Source organism: Sinohyriopsis cumingii, chromosome 2 (assembly GCF_028554795.1).
Source record: "Sinohyriopsis cumingii isolate HCF-2022 chromosome 2, ASM2855479v2, whole genome shotgun sequence".
In the NCBI taxonomy this organism is placed as follows: Eukaryota; Metazoa; Mollusca; class Bivalvia; order Unionida; family Unionidae; genus Sinohyriopsis; species Sinohyriopsis cumingii.
The window spans coordinates 23120977-23138914 of record NC_142962.1 but is presented as its reverse complement, the minus strand read 5'-3'; the positions used below and the strand labels follow the sequence as shown (position 1 = coordinate 23138914).

General features: G+C 34.7%; 1 protein-coding gene across 2 annotated transcripts in view; it reads right to left on the bottom strand.

Annotated features, from left to right (window-relative positions):
• LOC149804466 (mitochondrial 2-oxodicarboxylate carrier-like) overlaps nt 1-17938 on the bottom strand; it is a 68465-nt gene that overhangs the window by 49874 nt on the left and 653 nt on the right. The gene's annotated exons all lie outside the window — the stretch shown is intronic.

Genomic DNA, 17938 nt, shown 5'->3' with positions numbered 1-17938 from the left:
CTAGCAAAATGAGCCGCAACTGACAGAACAGTAAAACAGTTGCTCAATAGTTCGTCAGTATCATCAGTATATTGCAGTGCAAGATTTTTCATTTTTCGTGGAGAAGATCTTTTCGATAAATAACACCATTAGGTCGTACAAACTGATCAAATTTAGTTTTTTCTTCCACGCATGATTCGTCGTTAGAACTCTGAAATAACCATACTGACACAGGATCGTCTTTACTTATTTCATTAATAAAATCAAACATATCTCCGCGGTAAATTTTAACAGTTCGATTTTGTGGAAACATTGTTACTGAGCTAGTCCACGCGTGTGCATTATGATCAATAATTTTGATCGAAGGTCCTTTTGATTTATATTTTGATTCAAACAATATTTCTCCTGTTATCGTCGCTACGGTTATTGGGAACTTTAGTTTTTTTCCTAACTCAGCCACATCTTTGATTGACACCCCGGTATCTTTAATCATTTCTCCCCACGTGTTTATTATTTTACGTCTTTTATCCGTTAAGCTGTTTCCACGAGTCAAAACTGTAAAATGTTCTATTACTCGTTCAGCCACACAGTTTATTTTTGAAAATTTCATCAGCGCCAGTTTATCAATGTTGGGTTTTTCATTTATCACATAGATTCCATAAATAACCACGGTCACAGGATACGCTCGCTCATAATACGGTTTGTCAATGCCAGTCAGTAGACCTGGTTTGGAATCTTTACTTGGTACGACAGGTTTTTCACCCTTGTGTACAGGATCATATTTGTCACGGATAATCCAATTACCTGTTTCTGTTAGCATGACAAATTTTATTCTGAAAAGATATTTGCGATCATCAATGTAGTTAATGATAGTTGCTGCTCGTTTGTCATGAGATGCACCATCTGTGTGAAATTCTTTCTTGGCACCGTGAATTTTATTAATCAAGCTTTTATTTTTCGGATCAACCAGATCTCGCATCAGTAGGTCGGGAGATATTCTGTCGAGATTAAATTTATGTGTGCTCCAGGGCTTGATTCGGGACAATCTATCGAACTCGCTCGTATTATATTTCAAACAAGTATTTAAATGAAAAATATTATATATAATGTCTCAATGCAAATGGTTGATGATCGGTTCATTGACTCGCTGTAATAAATCCTGTAAAAACGAATTCTGCGGACAACATTCACAATGTGTTCCTAATGCTAGTTTAGGACCAATACCGTGTCTGCGATGTGGTGTAGGAGTCCGGGGGAAGACACAGTTATGTGCATGTTGTGGTGGTAAGCGATACAGGGAACTTAAAATATATTATGATAAAAAAAGTAATGACAGTGACAGAGTTATAAAATGTGAAGAGGATTATTTAAATAAATTCTCAGACAAATTATGATTTAAACAAATACTATTTTTATATAAATGGAGCAAAATATGAACGAGTTTGTGAAGCATCCTATAATAGCGAAAAACGAATCAAATTGTAATGGTGTGATCAGAAATTGCAGGTTGAAGAGACCAGTTGTTGTTATTAGTAATACTGTTTATCTCCAGTTTAATGCTGGGAATAAAAGATATTATTGTCATTGTTTCGTATTCGAATGTTTCTTTGGGGTGATTAAAGACGGTCTTGTGATCGATCATATTAACGGAATCAAACTTAATAATAATTTATCTAATCTTCAGGCTATCACACAAAGCGAGAACTCTGCACGGGGAGGGACAGGTAAGTATGAAAAAACAGTTGCAAAGAGAGCGATTAAATCTGTTAATGTAGAGACCGGCAACGAGATGATATTTCAGTCAATGAATGCGGCTGGAAAATATTTTGATATTAACTCGCGTAAGGTAAAATATGTTGCAGATAAGAGAATGAAATCATCATTTTCATACCAGTTTGGAAACTGGATTTCATTCTCTTATATTCCATTGGTGTTAGATACAGATAACTCTGCCGCAATTGTGTAAAAGTCAATGATGGAGATAAATCGTCAAATTACCTCGAATTATATTTATTAACGATTTAATATTTGGGTCTATAGTATACGAGCAGACTACTTACCTGAAGAAGGGGGATAACTCCATTGAGCACAACTCATGTAATTGAGTTACTTCCCTTTGACCGTGTCATGGATCCGCACACATGTTTACGATTGTAAGCGGAAATATAAATTTGTAAATAATATTTTTTCTGTGTGTTTCTAAAGTCAGTTGAGTTCGACAAAACCTTATTTAATTTTGATCTGTCTAGAGCTGGATAACGGGAAGAATATCAGTTATTTTCTGTTGTCTTACAGGAAGAGTATCAATTATCTCCTTTATATCAGTGACTGTATTTTGCACAAACAATATATGTTTTTTTATTATCGGTTTTCCTGGTTCGCTACGATGTCTGCAGTGTGGCAGTTTGGTCCATTTATCGATACTCGTGTTATAGTGATGTATGTCTTCTGCGATAATAACAAGTAGCCGAATCGTTCGGTTTTCCTGGTTCGCTACGATGTCTACAGTGTGGCAGTTTAACAGGTAGCCAAATTGTTTTTCCAGTACATATGTTATCCCGAAAAATAACTAACTTTTTAAATCTGACTGGTATGTTTAACTTGTATTCAGAACTAAAAAGTTTTACAGGAATAGTATCAATTATCTTTCTTATTTTATATCAGACTGACTGTATTTAGCATAAACAATATATTTTTTTCTATTATCGGTTTTCCTGGTTCGCTACGTTGTCTACAGTGTGGCAGTTTAGCCAGAACGTTTTTCCGGTACATATGTTATCCCGAAAAATAACTAACTTTCTAAATCTAACTTATTAAGCAGAAATATGTTTTATCTGTGTGCAGAACTAAAAACTTAGTTATACTTATTGAATGATTTAATATTAAGTTTGTAGAGATAGAGATTTCTTCAGTGATGGTTAGCTATATAATAACTTTTAAAGCGTATATAATCAGATTAGGAACCATGGCGCAAGTATAGTGCAGCTGACTCTCATTCTGGGGGTCTGCGGTTCAAATCTCGTAACGGACATACTGTCAACTGTACCTATGGTAGGGTTTTTCCTATATAAAAATGGGGGCGGCAGCAGCCCATGTACATCTCAAACTACGAAACCGTAGTGTGAGTGCGTTTTAGCAACCCCATGATTTTCTCCTGGGGGGTGTACATGGCACATAGACAATCTTCTGAATATTCTAGCATTTCGTTTTGGTTAGAAAAATTCTACGGAGATATGTCTATGACGCCCCCAAAATAAACAGTAGTGTGGATGTATAAGCTCTACATCACATGGGTACAAAGGATGATGAGATGCCGAGAAGACCATAAGAAAGGTCTCAAACAAAGGATCCCATAAAAACAAACCCATGAATGATAACCGCTCATCATGCTACTGTTTATTTTTGTTAAAATTTATTTATTCTGAAATATATATTTTTTTTATTCTGAAATATTTTTTATTTATTCTGAAATATATATATTTTTTTATTCTGAAATATTTTTTATTTATTCTGAAATATATATACTTTTTTATTCTGAAATATATATATTTTTTTATTCTAAAATATTTTTTATTTATTCTGAAATATATATATATTTTTTATTCTGAAATATATATTTTTTTATTCTGAAATATTTTTTATTTATTCTGAAATATATATATTTTTTTTATTCTGAAATATTCATTTTTTTTATTCTGAAATATTTTTTATTTATTCTGAAATATTTTTTATTTGATCGATTTGAGTACCAACCACCCCATCAGAATTAACAAACTGATTGATTTACATGATTTTAAGTACCAACCACCCCATCAGAATTAACAAACTGATTGATTTACATGATTTTAAGTACCAACCACCCCATCAATAATAAAATATTTCTGAATAAAATATTTCTGATTATAATAATTATTTCAGAATAAATAAAATATTTCTGAAAAATCATTAAGATTTCACATACAAATTCACAATCAATTCCTCTCCCCGTAGGTCAATTAAGTGTCCAAGGTGGCCAGTTAGTTTAAAATTTATTCGTGTTAACATATTATTATGACACTGCAGATAAACAGGAATGGTTGGTACTTTCACGATCAAATCCTCAGGGGGTACTTGTAGTGTGAACGTGTATAAAATGTATCCTTGTTGAGACCTATTTGATTTTCCAAGATCTATTTGATAGCTGCCATTGATCACATCACAAACTAGATTAATCACGATTGTCGATGTTATATTAACAATTCCTGGTGAAACATGTCTGTCATCGCCGTATGGATCATTGTCATGTTTGAGAACAACCGGAGATGGTGCTATTTTTCTCCATGATTCGTAGATTTTAGGAAAGTTCTCATTGATAAGATCGTTGAGTGATTTTACTAGTTCGTCGGCATTAATCCCTGGTATCACAAATGTTGGTAATTGTTGTTCAGTTATTCCGTAATGATTGAGAAACAACTGTTTAAGGGTCACTGTTGTGCGTATTTTATAAATTTTAATGAAATCACCACCGTGGCGAATCATATTCCAAATGATAGTTTTATTGACGTATCTAAAATCTGATATAACCTGATTTAGATGTTTTATCATCTCAATGATTTGTTGTTTCACATCATCACTGTAGTTGTCAGAAAAGAAATTTTGTAGTTCGTTTATTAATCGTCCAAATTCAGAATTAACAGGATCAGAATATGACTGAATAAATCCTTCATTGATGATTGGATTCACTTTATCATCATGGGTATACAATTGTTCTATTATTTCAGGAAGAATTTCACCATCAGGTGCAGACATCAGATAGGTAGTTCCTTTCCAAGGATATCTACCTTGATACCATGGAGTTGTTATAAATTTCTTTTCATCTGTAATAAAATCATCCCGACGTGGTTCTGGTGGTCCATGATATTCTGGCGGGATTTCAGGCCAACCTAGTACTGATCTTATCGATGATTGATAAATATCAACGGCATAATCAGGAGAATGTATCTCAATCGTTGCTGATAGTGTCGGCTCATGAACTTTGATATTTTTGCTTCCTTTCCTGTTATTGATTTTATTCTACGTGCAAATTCTTCATTGATCTCTTCAATCTCATAACTGCCAGTCGATATTCCAACAACGACCCAGTCAGGTGTTCCATCATCTTTATTTTTATTAGCAAATACAAGCGAATTATTTGCTGGTGTACTATTAAATGATTTCGATCTGATATTTGGCCAACTGTAATATACTCGTAATTGTGCTAGTGCAATTTCTTTTACTGGAATCGCAGTTGGAAAACTAACGTTAAATTCAGGATTATTCAAACTTACTGAGATCATCGCTGTTTTCAGCGGAGTGGTGTTTGTCACGATCTGCTTGAGTAGCTCTAGTGATGTCATTATTTAATATATTTGTGCCTTTAATACCAGCACAGTTGTATATTTTAATCATTTCTGTAAACTCAAAATCAGATATAACTCCATCATTAAGACCTGTTGATAACAACGAAGATAACTTCGAGTATGCTACCGTCGCCGTGTGCAACTTTATCACGTAATCGGATAACTTTTTATTCGTGCAAGTATTTATCTTTTTTGCAATGATATTGAGCACACCTGCAATTGATGTTGTAGCTGAAATACAGATTGTTACGGCTACTGGCGCCATCATTGTTATTGTTGATAATAATACGCCGGTGGACAAAACAACAGCGGATACTGAATAAACGATTACGCCGACGATAACTAGTCGTCGTCGATATTTCTTTATTTTTACCATATATTGTTCGACTCGATTTTTTTAAGTTTGTTTGCCATTCACGTGCTTGATTGTACCTGTACGATACTGAGGTACTCATTATATTTTACACAGTAACCAATTGAGGCGTTTCAGCTACATATTCTAGACACCACCAGAAAGATGCTGCGGTTAATTTCTTATCAGCTGCTTCCAGAATAAATACTTCTTTGTTTCCGCTATTTAATATGATAGACACAACTCCAGAAAACTTGTCGGTGGAATGACGCCATGGGTATGTTGTGAAAATCTTGAATTTTGCAGCACTGAACACAGACAGCCTGTACACGCCAGTGACTGTTGCGGTATATTTGATAGTTTTATTTTGCTGTGACCATGTTGCGAATCCAGATGACACCGTGCATACGATATTGGTAATATGTCCGGGAGTTATTCCGGCTGGAATTTTAATCAGACTAATTTTGTTAACGATATCAGGAATTCCACGCACGACATCTTCTAATGTTTTTGTAGTTGTGTCTAGGTTACTTTTGATATCAGAAAGTTTTATGTCAATGGCGTGTGGAGTGCCGAAGAATTTATCTATGGATTCATCGGTTTTTTGAAAATTTCTTCGAAATCTTCCAAAAGCATCTACGTGCACATCATACTCTGCTCGCAATGTAGATAATTTACCATCTACGGTGCTGTGCTCGGCCTGCAACGTGGATGTTTTACCGTCAACAGTATTGTAGTTGACGTCGACGTATTTTTTCGTCGTGGCATCTTCGTCGGATGTTGGATCTCCTAAAACTACTATCTTGTTTTCGTTCATGCTGAGTTCACCTGTCATTGTGTCGCCGGTGTTTCTTACACGATTAGCAACACTTTTTGCAATTTCATCTCTGATGGTTATAACTGATATACTTGAATCCCTGATTCTACCGCCGTCAGTAAACACAGGAAAGTTATCCGTGACCGCACCGAGTACTCGTCGAACTATATCATTCCATTTGATGTTGCTAGTTTTTAGTTTTTCGTATCGGTCCTGAAAAATAACAACCTCATCTGGGTCAACTCCAGCCAGGTTCATAATATCAGCAAGTTCATCTTTAGTCGCGTACTTCAACAAATCAATGTCAGATTTTTTTTTCTTACTGGTAGAAGAAAATCTTCTGTAAATATCAACCATTATAATTTAAGATCTGTTCAAAACGAAGCGGTTACTTGTATAATCATGCACGACTTTATGAGGTGACGCGGAGGACTTTGATATAGCGTCGAGTACATTAATTACTTAACTGCCGCATATTGGCGGATCCGTCATTGTTTGTGTTGGTAGTGTTGAATACCAAACTGCTGCGTGAAGCGGCGCGACATACTTGATAAACTCACAAGGTGGATATAACCCGTACGAATCAAAATAAACGATTCCACGTGGATCAATTGTGTATGCGGTCCAATGAGTACCAGGTCCTGAATTATCATCGAGATTAATAATACCTGTTTAGCACTGTTTGGTCGGTCCGGCAATTGATCTCGCATAAAAACACCTCTGAAGTTTTTTATTTTTAGTTGTTTAACAGCACCAAGTAAATCAAAATTTGATGCTGGAATAATTAACGAAGTGATCCTGGAAGCCTTAGACCTCTTCCCCAACGAGATCCCGGTAATCTTAATCCGGTCCCTCTTTTTTTTAATCCTCGCCCTGTTGCTTTCTTTACAGCCATTCCAGCTGCGGTTCCAACAGCACCTAATGCGGCTGCTTTTGCTACGGCAGGTGCAGCTGCAGCAATTAATGCTGGAATAGCCGCGAGAAGTGGAAAAATACCACCTGTTTTAATTGAGTCTTTAACCGCACCCGCAGAGAGATTAAGTTTGACGCCTGTTTTTGATTGTTTAGTGCTGTTGAAATGCTTAAGTTGACGTTCTGATAATGATAATTTACTTTGACCGCTTGTGATCTGATCTTGTTTTAGTGATAATTTCATTCCGCAGTTTTTTGCTGAATTTGATTGAAGGTTTTTAATCTTACCAGGAGTCAGACTGACACTAACGTGATGATATGGCATTTTATGATAATACTCGTGTTTTTAAATAACATGATTAAAGATTTTCCACTGGTGCATCAATAACCCTCATTCGTCCACTACCACCTTCAAGTAACATTGCTTTGTCACTGAGTATGACTACGATTCCTCTGTAGAAGGCACCACCACCTGGCGGGTCATTAACACAAGTTCGAAAGTGTATATCAACGACAGATTGCTTGGATAAATAAAGATGCTCCAGCGAAAAGTAATAAATCGGATACAGATTTATAAAATCTAACTGTGATATTTGCAGCCCAGTATCCACGTTTTGATCACGTCCCATAAATGACATCAAATGATGATATGCACGCGCTATGTGATTTTGACCAAAATTTAACAATATATCTTCAGCTGGTTCTTGATGTACATTTATCCACAAGGAAACTTCATCAACTCCAAGTTTGTCAAATATCATATGTGAACGTTCTTGACTATTCGTCCGATCATTATTTTGCAGCGCAATAAAAATATGTCGTGGCACAGAAACACCTTGCTGTGATGCTATATTCCATGTGAATAAACCATTAACATTACTTTGAACAGCATCTGTGGTTACTGTTAACCATGATAGCAATGATTTTCCGCCTTGATCCGTAAAAGAGAGTAATTTTTGTTCTTCAGCAATAGATGGAATCATTACTGGCATCCACAATGAAAGTTTCGTTATATTTACTTTACCAGTATCAGCAACACCAACACCTCGCCAGATTGCATCATTATCATCACCTTTTCTTATGAGCACAACTGTGTGTTTAGCTCCAAAGATGACCTTTCTAACATTTCTGCAAAATCCAAAGATGTGAAACAATGGAATCGCACACGAAAAACTTCTGTTATCTCCTGACAACGCTGCTCGGCGTGTTGCAAAGCCTAAGTTTTAAGTTGCATTAACACTTTTTATAATATCAAAATCAGCACCTGGTCTGGCTGCATATTCAGGACCATCAGCAACTGGTTGTGGATCAGATGCAGTACCTACTGGTGTCCGTAATTTAATATATTGAACATGATCAGCGTTGTTGGTAATATCCTTGGCAAACATCATTGTTGGACCAGCTGATCTTGTGTAATCATCAGAATATCTCGCTAGACCAATTATTGGTGTAGCAATATCGACATCCTTCTGAATTGATTCAATATTTTTTCCATCAATCATGTACGTGGCACTATTAAACAGTGCCATAATCCCATTGTTGACAAAACCAACTTGCAAACTGGCATCATATGGCGTATTATCCGCCTTTACAAGTTCACCTTCTACTTCAATAAACGCCTCAGCGGGCAAGAAATATCTACTTGTATCCTGAACCTGTAATTCGATTTTCCCCCGCTGATTTGGTTGTCTTGTGTCATAGGAATAAAATTGATAATCACATACTGATTCATCTTTGAGGACCGGTGCATCCATGTCAAATGCTGGGTTGGACATACACTTGAACATTTTATTATAATTATCAATTTTCCAAATGGTGATCTAAGACCACTTCCAGCCATTAAATCTGCAGTTATATTTCTTTCTACTTCTTCAGATAATTCTGCTAGTTTTTGATTTGCAGCTTGATTTATTATTTTACTGACATTTGCGGGCATAACTTCAGTGCTGGCCAGTTTCACCGGTCGCTGCTGTTTTCTTCGTACTAATTAAGCTAGTCTGTCCTTGACAGTCGAAAATGCTTTACTGGCAAGATTACCAATAGCGCCAGGAATTTTATCATGAACAGCCTCAATAGCCTTCATCCCTAATTGTTTTGCAATTGGTATTGCTTTTGGAGCCATCCTTCTAAATAGACCCTGAACAACATCACCAAATTGTTTTGTAATTTGGCAGTCATGAGTTTACTACCCTGACCATGATTGGTCCATGTTGAGCAGTGTGTATAATCATTTATATATACTGATTAATTGTTTAGTCGCTGTGATAATCTTCAGCAATTTCATCAATAAGGGAACGATAAATACTGCGATCCATAATACCACCTTGAAATAATCTTCGACAAATATCAGATATTTCATTAATAATTTCTGAAGAATTATTCCCAGCTCGTTTTCCTCCAATCAGTATTTCTAGTCGTTCCATGTCAGAAAGAACATTGTTAGGACAGGCAATAAGACCACCTCCTAAGCCACTTCCATTAGCGCCAGGAGGATCATCGTGAAATTCTTCTTCTGAAGATTGTGGTCGAGGAGGTTGTTGTGCTAATCGAGGAATTTTTGACTTTTGTGATGAGAGAGATTGTTGTGGTGAGGAAAATTGCACTTGTGGTTGTTGTATTTTTTTAAAAATATTTATCTTTTGCGTTAATAAATGCTATATATTTAGTATCAGAGTCTCTAGCTTGTTCAACTCCATAATGTATACGAAAAATCTATTTGTAGCAGCTAGTACGACCTATGGAATCACCGGCATAATCAGATTTTAAAATTTTTCCTCGGTTATCATAACTTATCACGGCAAACTCAGCTAATTTATCTTTGTTTTTAATTTCCTTTATATAATTAATACTTTTGTCTGTAAATTTATCATTTATATCAACTTTAGCTCTTGGTTGTTCTGTTTCTGGTGTACGATCCTCCTTATCACCTATTTCAGTACTATCCTCAGATATTCCTGCATCGACAGGTGGATGTTGAGCTGCAGCTATGTCAGTTGGAAGGTCTCGTAAAATCTTTTTTGTTTTCTTGGTTCTTTCTGCTATTTTTTTAGTCTGCACAGCGGTTTGTTTTAATACTTGAAGAATACCTTTCTTCTTTTTCTTCTCCTCATGGTTGTCTTCCTCATCATCCTTAAAATCTCCCCATACAGCTATTTTAGTAATTGTTGTAATGGGTTTAAATAACTGTTGTGTGCCTTCTGTAAATTCAACTTGGGCTTCTTGACGTTCTTGCAATTTTTGTCTAACGGAATCATGAGCAGGAAGAAATGTTTTGATTGCTTTTAGTCTCTCTCGAGCTAATCTAGCAGTGTGAGATTCCTTAGCTGGTGGCATTTATTAATATGATGATGATTTAATTATAGCAGCAGAGGGGGCGGGACTCTTGGTCAGGTTAGTAGTGACTTTATTTTTTTTTTATTTCAGAAGAAGCTTATACTTTAAGCAAATTAGGTTTCAGACAAGTGGTCTGTTCGCCCCCTCTGCTGCTACAGACATGCATCTATAATTTAGCTAATAGGCACAGACATGCAACTATAATTTAGCTAATATGTACAGACAAGCAAATATCCTTGAGCTAATATGTACAGACATGCAACTATCCTTTAACTAATATGCAGAGACATGCAACTATATTTAGCTAATATGTACAGACATGCAATTATTCATTAGCTCATATGCACAGAAATGCAACTATCCATTAGCTCATATGCAGACATGCATCTATAATTTAGCTAATAGGCACAGACATGCAACTATAATTTAGCTAATATGTAAAGACATGCAACTATCCTTCAGCTAAAATGCAGAGATATACACTATATTTTAGCAAATTTTAGTTTAAAAATAAGATAACTAGATGATTTGCTATATAAAATATGTGCAAGGCTTCAAGGATGAGTATGTATAGGATCATACAAATAGTAGTAGCAAACATGTGTACACCATTATAGATGAGTACATGATACCAATGTTGTACAGAGCAGAAGTACTAAATTAAACAAAATCATACAAATGATCGTTTCTGTTGACATTGACTAAGAAGCTTTTGAAAATCTTGGTATGTGTCAGCTGACTTAATATAAGCTGGTATAGAATTCCATATTTTGACTCTAGAAAAAGCAAAACTCTTCTTATAAAACTGAATTTGGTTTAGGTAAATATATCTTGTTGTTTGAGATGGATCTTAGCTCATACATATGTACATTTATGGCACTAGTCCTTTAGAAACAACTGCATCTAATCCTTTAGACATAATTGCACCTAATCCTTAACACACAACTGCACCTAGTCCTTTAGAAACAACTGTACCTAATCCTTTAGAAAGAACTGCACCTAATCCTTTAGAAACAACTGTACCTAATTGTTTAGAAACAAATGCACAGAATCCTTAACAAACCACTTCACCTAATCCTTTAGAAACAACTGTACCTAATCCTTTAGAAACAAATGCACATAATCCTTAACACACAACTGCACCTAATCCTTTAGAAACAACTGTACATAATCATTTAGAAACAACTGCACCTAATCCTTTAGACACAACTGCACCTAATCCTTAACACACAATGGCATCTATTCCTTTTAGAAACAACTGCACCTAACCCTTTCCTTTAGAAACAAATGTACCTAATCCTTAACACACAAATGTACCTAATCCTTTAGAAACAACTGTACCTAATCCTTTAGAAACAAATGCATCTAATCCTTAACACACAACTGCACCTAATCCTTTAGAAACAAATGCACCTAATCCTTTAGAAACAACTGCACCTAATCCTATAGAAACAACTGTACCTAATCCTTTAGAAACAAATGCAGCTAATCCTTAACACACAAATATACCTAATCCTTTAGAAACAAATGCACCTAATCCTTAACACACAAATGTACCTAATCCTTTAGAAACGACTGTACCTAATCCTTTAGAAACAAATGCATCTAATCCTTAACACACAACTGCACCTAATCCTTTTTTGCGGCATATTTAATCATCGTTTTCTCTAAATATTCACAGATTTTTTGGGTCCAATACACGTGAAATTCTCAAAGGACATGCTGTTTCTCCCTGATGAATGTGTCCCCCCCCCCACAACTTGCTCACATTTCATATTCAGGTCAGCTGTGCCCAAATTGCACACTAGCTAAAGGTTCAAAGAAACCACCTGTTCTACAGTGAGTGAATGCATTAGCAACTGATCGAAAAATAAACAATGCATTTTTTGTTATAACTAACAATGCCTAAAATGGGTGTGAATTTATGTTAACAGTTCAAATGTGGTCTCAAGCTACCATGCATGTGATAACTATTTCCCCAAGTTTTATATTTCAACTTATTTCCTTATTGTTAACTCATATATGCATGTAACACTGCTTACTAAATAACATATTTATTCTGAATTAGTTGGGGGGGAGGCACATATGCTCTGTGATATGTTTCTTCATTCCTTCTTTTAATTTAATGATCATAATTAATGCTTATATATAGAGCACTTTAATGCCAGTAATTGACTGGTGTAATGGTGGGAATGGAGATCCTAGCTTGCTTGTCGAGAAGAAAATACACAGCAGTCAGTTATCATTCTTGGGATTTAGGAAGCAATTCACTACAAGCAAAGCATGTAAAGCACGGCAAAAATAAATTTCTGAACTTTTTGGCTGACGGAGATGTAATTTGTGAAACTGGCAATAAATGGGGTGGGGGCATTTAATTCCTGAATGCATGAAATCAATGGTCAAAACCATTATTTGGAAAATAAACCATTCTGGTGGCCTAGTGGTTACAGCATCTGCCTCAGATGCAGGAGGTCATGGGTTTGATCCCCAGCTGAGTCATACCAAAGACTTACAAAAATAGTACTAACAGCTGTCTCGCTTGGCACTCAGCATTAAGAGGTTAGTGTCAGGACTGGTCGGCCTGGTGTCAGGATAATGTAACTGGGTGGGGCATCAGCCTACATGTCTGCAGCATGATGCCCCAGTGCTAGACATCACTATAAACTGTCACACTGCATGCATCGTAGCAATATGACTGAACATTTTTTAAAGCTATGTTAAAAATCACAATCACACACACACACATTTGGAAAATAATATACATCATACAGATTTACTTAATACTTGATGTTTCTATCAAAAAAATGAGAGAGAATGTAGATGTACATTTGATAATGCATTTATCATATCTATCCACTAACTGTGATGTGAGATGTAAAGACCATGGAAGTAGTGCAAAACAGTCATGTGATGATTTATTTTGTAATATTATGGCTATAATTCTTGTCATCAATAAGTAATAACCATCCCATCTTCTTCAATTTTCATTGCCTATTACATTAATAGACTTGGAAAAATATTCACTAATTTTTCTGGCGACATTTTTTGAAAATTGCTGACAAAATATTGATGTTGGCAATTTTTTGGCAACAACTTTTTAAAAGCCAGGACCATCCCTGCCAATGTTTTTTTTTCATGTAAGGTTATAGGTTAATACTATTCTTTCAGATAACCATATATTAAACCAGAGTGTAAACTGTGATGACATAGCTTACTTCTACTTTTAGAAGGCTCCATTGGTTGCTGTAAAGATTATTTATCATGCCAACAGAAAGTTCGGACCAAAGTGATCCTCACAACATAATGTTGACTCCTTTTTCTAACTAAAGTTTTCTGCAATTTTTTTCTTTACATTTTCAACTTTGAAACCTTTTAAAACTTATCCAATTAGAAGTACTGTATTATAATGAGTTGATAAAACCCAGAAAAACATGTTTCTTTATTACTTCTGTCGAGATCACCGTTCCTAAAATCTGCTTATGAAACTATGTTTATTGTCCATCCATAAAAGTAATATATTACTTGCTAACCTTGGATATACAGCCAGTAGTATATGCAGAGTTTGTACATCACTAATAACCTTGATTATCCACTACACTCACAATGCAGACCATTCATCTAATTCCAATACTCATCCATGTGTACAATACACAGTTAATTGTAACTTGTCACAATACACAATGTATAGTCATTAATATGAAGTGGCCGAGTGGTCTAAAGCGCTCTCTGTTATTGATCACTGCCATCTCACCTCTGTCTGCGCCAGTTCGAGTCTCGGATTCAGCCAATGTGGGTATGTGAGAAAGCTTGCCAGTAGCTTCTCGTGGGTCGGTGGTTCTTTTCGGGTCTTCCCGGGTTCTTCCTCCACCAATAATACTGGCCGCCATGTATAGCCTATCGTGTGCTGAAAAATGGCGTTAAACCCCACAACAACAACAACAACAACATTAATATGAAAGTTCATCAATGAAAAAATATATTTATTCCTACTTCCAACTGCAACGGACAGAAAAGAGCTCCAGATTAGGCTAGGATTATATATCTTGAAATAATCTATGTGATCATATAAACAAATACTTAATGTTTGTACAACATAAAATGTAGGTCACTGTGGCTTCTTGTTGTAAGGATATAGAACTAAAAGATACTTATCCAATTATCAAGTTTCATGACTGAAAAATAAACAGCACCCTATAAAATTACTTTAAAAACAAAATTTTAACAAAATCTCTGAAGCATGAAATAAAGGTCAAAGAGATTTCTTTATGCAATAATGATATATTTCTCAAGATGCATTCTATCACAAATTAATTCTAGGTAAGATAGTATGCATAATGCAATACCAAAATCTCATAAGGTCATGATGTAAACACAAAAACTTAACCAAGGTCAGTAACTGATGAAATACTGATTACCATGGAGCAAGGATGTAGTAACAGCGATGCATTTCATCATCGATTCACAATTCAAGCTTGACTAGTGACTAGTGACTGAGAAATGAATATCAAATGTAAAATCTAACCCAAGTCAATCAGTGTAAAATATGCAGTATAATGACCTACTACTGAACTGAAGGAGTAGTGCTCATCAAGATACATTCCCTAACAAAGTTCCAACATTCTAAATATCAAAGGATGTATAAAGCATGCAGAAAAACTACGATATAATGAGTTAAATGCAAACACTAAGCCAGTAAAGGGTAAAATGTAATACACTGTGACCTGTTCTTGCATAGGGTGTGGTACTAAAAAAAAATGTATACAATCATATAATTTAATGATTCAACCATGAAAAGTAAATGCATAACATTAACAACAAAGCCAATGAAGTGTGAAATATGGGTAACAGTGACCAAGTTTCATAATTCTTGATAGGATAGTAAATACACTGCATGCTAACAACCAACTTGGTTACATGCAAATGCAAAAACTGAATCTAAGCCAGTAAAAATGACAAATGTAGGACACAGTGACCTTTACTTACAGAGATGGATACAATTATCTGATTTCATGATTCCAACATGTACAACTTAACCAAAAGTTTATTAAGCATAAAATATGGATTAGAGTGACCTACTTTCATGATGAGTGTGTAGTACTCGTCAAGATGCATCCCCCTCAACAGGTTTCATAAATCTGGGTATAACAGTATATATACACATTGCCCAAAACCTATTTCGTTAAGAGTTTAATGGAAAAAATGAAAAGTGTGGGAATGCTAAAACAGTTAAGACTAAATCATGTTCATAAAATTTATATGACAAAAGTCCATGTTACATGAGGTAAAGATTTTTAAAAATTAGTGATCATCACCATTTTGCCACTAAGAGCTGGAAATTTAATTATGTCACACCATGTGTCTGTAGCGTAATCTCAACAACTTTCAAAGTCTATAATGACATAAATGACTGAATCTTATTAACCAAATGTATAAAAAACAATTCAAATATAAATAATTTCAAACTGTCCGTTAAGGCATACCTTTAAAACAAAGCAAATCAAAGGATCGGTTCAATGATGTTAAAGAGTGAAATGCTTTTAGTTTTATTTCTGAAATCAGTTTTTTAAATTTGTAGTGACTGAATATACCCTGCCCCAAAATTCCTGATCACTCAGGACCCCTACTGAAATGAGTCTTTTAAACTTTTACAGGTCGTCATTGGTGGATCATTTTGTAGGTGTATGTATGTATTACAAATGTTTATTATGCTAATATAATGTGTTGTGTCAGAGGGTATGCAGAGAACTTGCCCCATGGAGAACCTGCCCTGGGAGAACTCGCCCCATGGAGAACTCACCCCAATGTATCTGAAGAAGTCACCCAAATTGGTTGGAGAAGCCACCCCAAAACTTGTCACCGAGATAACCTTTTTATAACAGAATTGAATCATCTTTTACGTGATTCATATTTAGATTTTTATATATATGCGATCACAAAGGAGATATTAACTGGTAATCATTAAAAAGCAACATCATAGTAACATTTCTAAGCATGAAATTAAGTCTTTATATAATCTAATGAATGACGACAGTATAGTGATTAAAAATGATGATAAGTCAAACACTATTATTATTATGAATCAAGATGATTATGTTAAAGAAGCTGAACGTCACTTAAATGATGAAAAATGCTACAAACATATCGAAGACCCATCAATAGAAATTAAATAAAAAAATTCAATATGCATTAATGAGATCACTAAAATTAATAATTCCGTATATGAGGAATTTGACAGTTTCCCTCTTAACATACATACACCTCAATTCTACATATTACCCAGAACTCATAAAAATCCTGATCATAATTTACCTTTAAATTTTCAAGGTTGTAATTCATTAACTGAAAACCTATCCAAATTTATTAATAGTGTTTTACAACCTTTAATGAAATCACATCCTTCATACATTAAAGATACAACTACCTTCATTAAAAAGTTGAAGTCTATTCCACAGCTATCGGATAATTTCAATCCTGGTATCATTAGAAGTAACATCACTATATACCAACATTCTACATGCAGATGGTATTGAAGCAGGTAAATATTTTCTTGATAACAATCCTAATAATAGCACACTATCAAGCGAAGATACTTGTAAAATAATAAAAAATTATTTTGGAAAATAATTATTTTCAATTTATTAATACGAATTACATACAAATAATGGGTACATCAATGGGTATTAATATGGATCCTTCATACTCTTCCGTTTCATGGGTAAATTAGAAAAGGATTTTCTTCAAAACGAAAAGTTTAATCCATCTCTTTGGTTCAGATTTTTAGATGACATATTTATGATCTGGAAGCATTCAACTGAAGAACTGAAAAAAATTATTGATCACCTAAATCATTTTCACCTGACGATTAAATTTACTTATACTGCATCTAGTAAGCATGTTTCATTTTTTGATATAAATGTAATAAAAAATATTGATAACACTATCTCTACAAATATTCATATCAAGGAAACTAATATCCACCAATATGTGGAATATTCTTCATGTCATCCCATGTCATGAAAAAAATGTATAACATATAGCCATTCCAAAAGATACCGATGCATTATTTCAGATGATTGTCAGTTACAAAATTCATTGAATAAATTACAAACATATTTACAAACTAGAAATTATCCTACATAGAAAAGTTGAAAAATTGCAAATTTTATA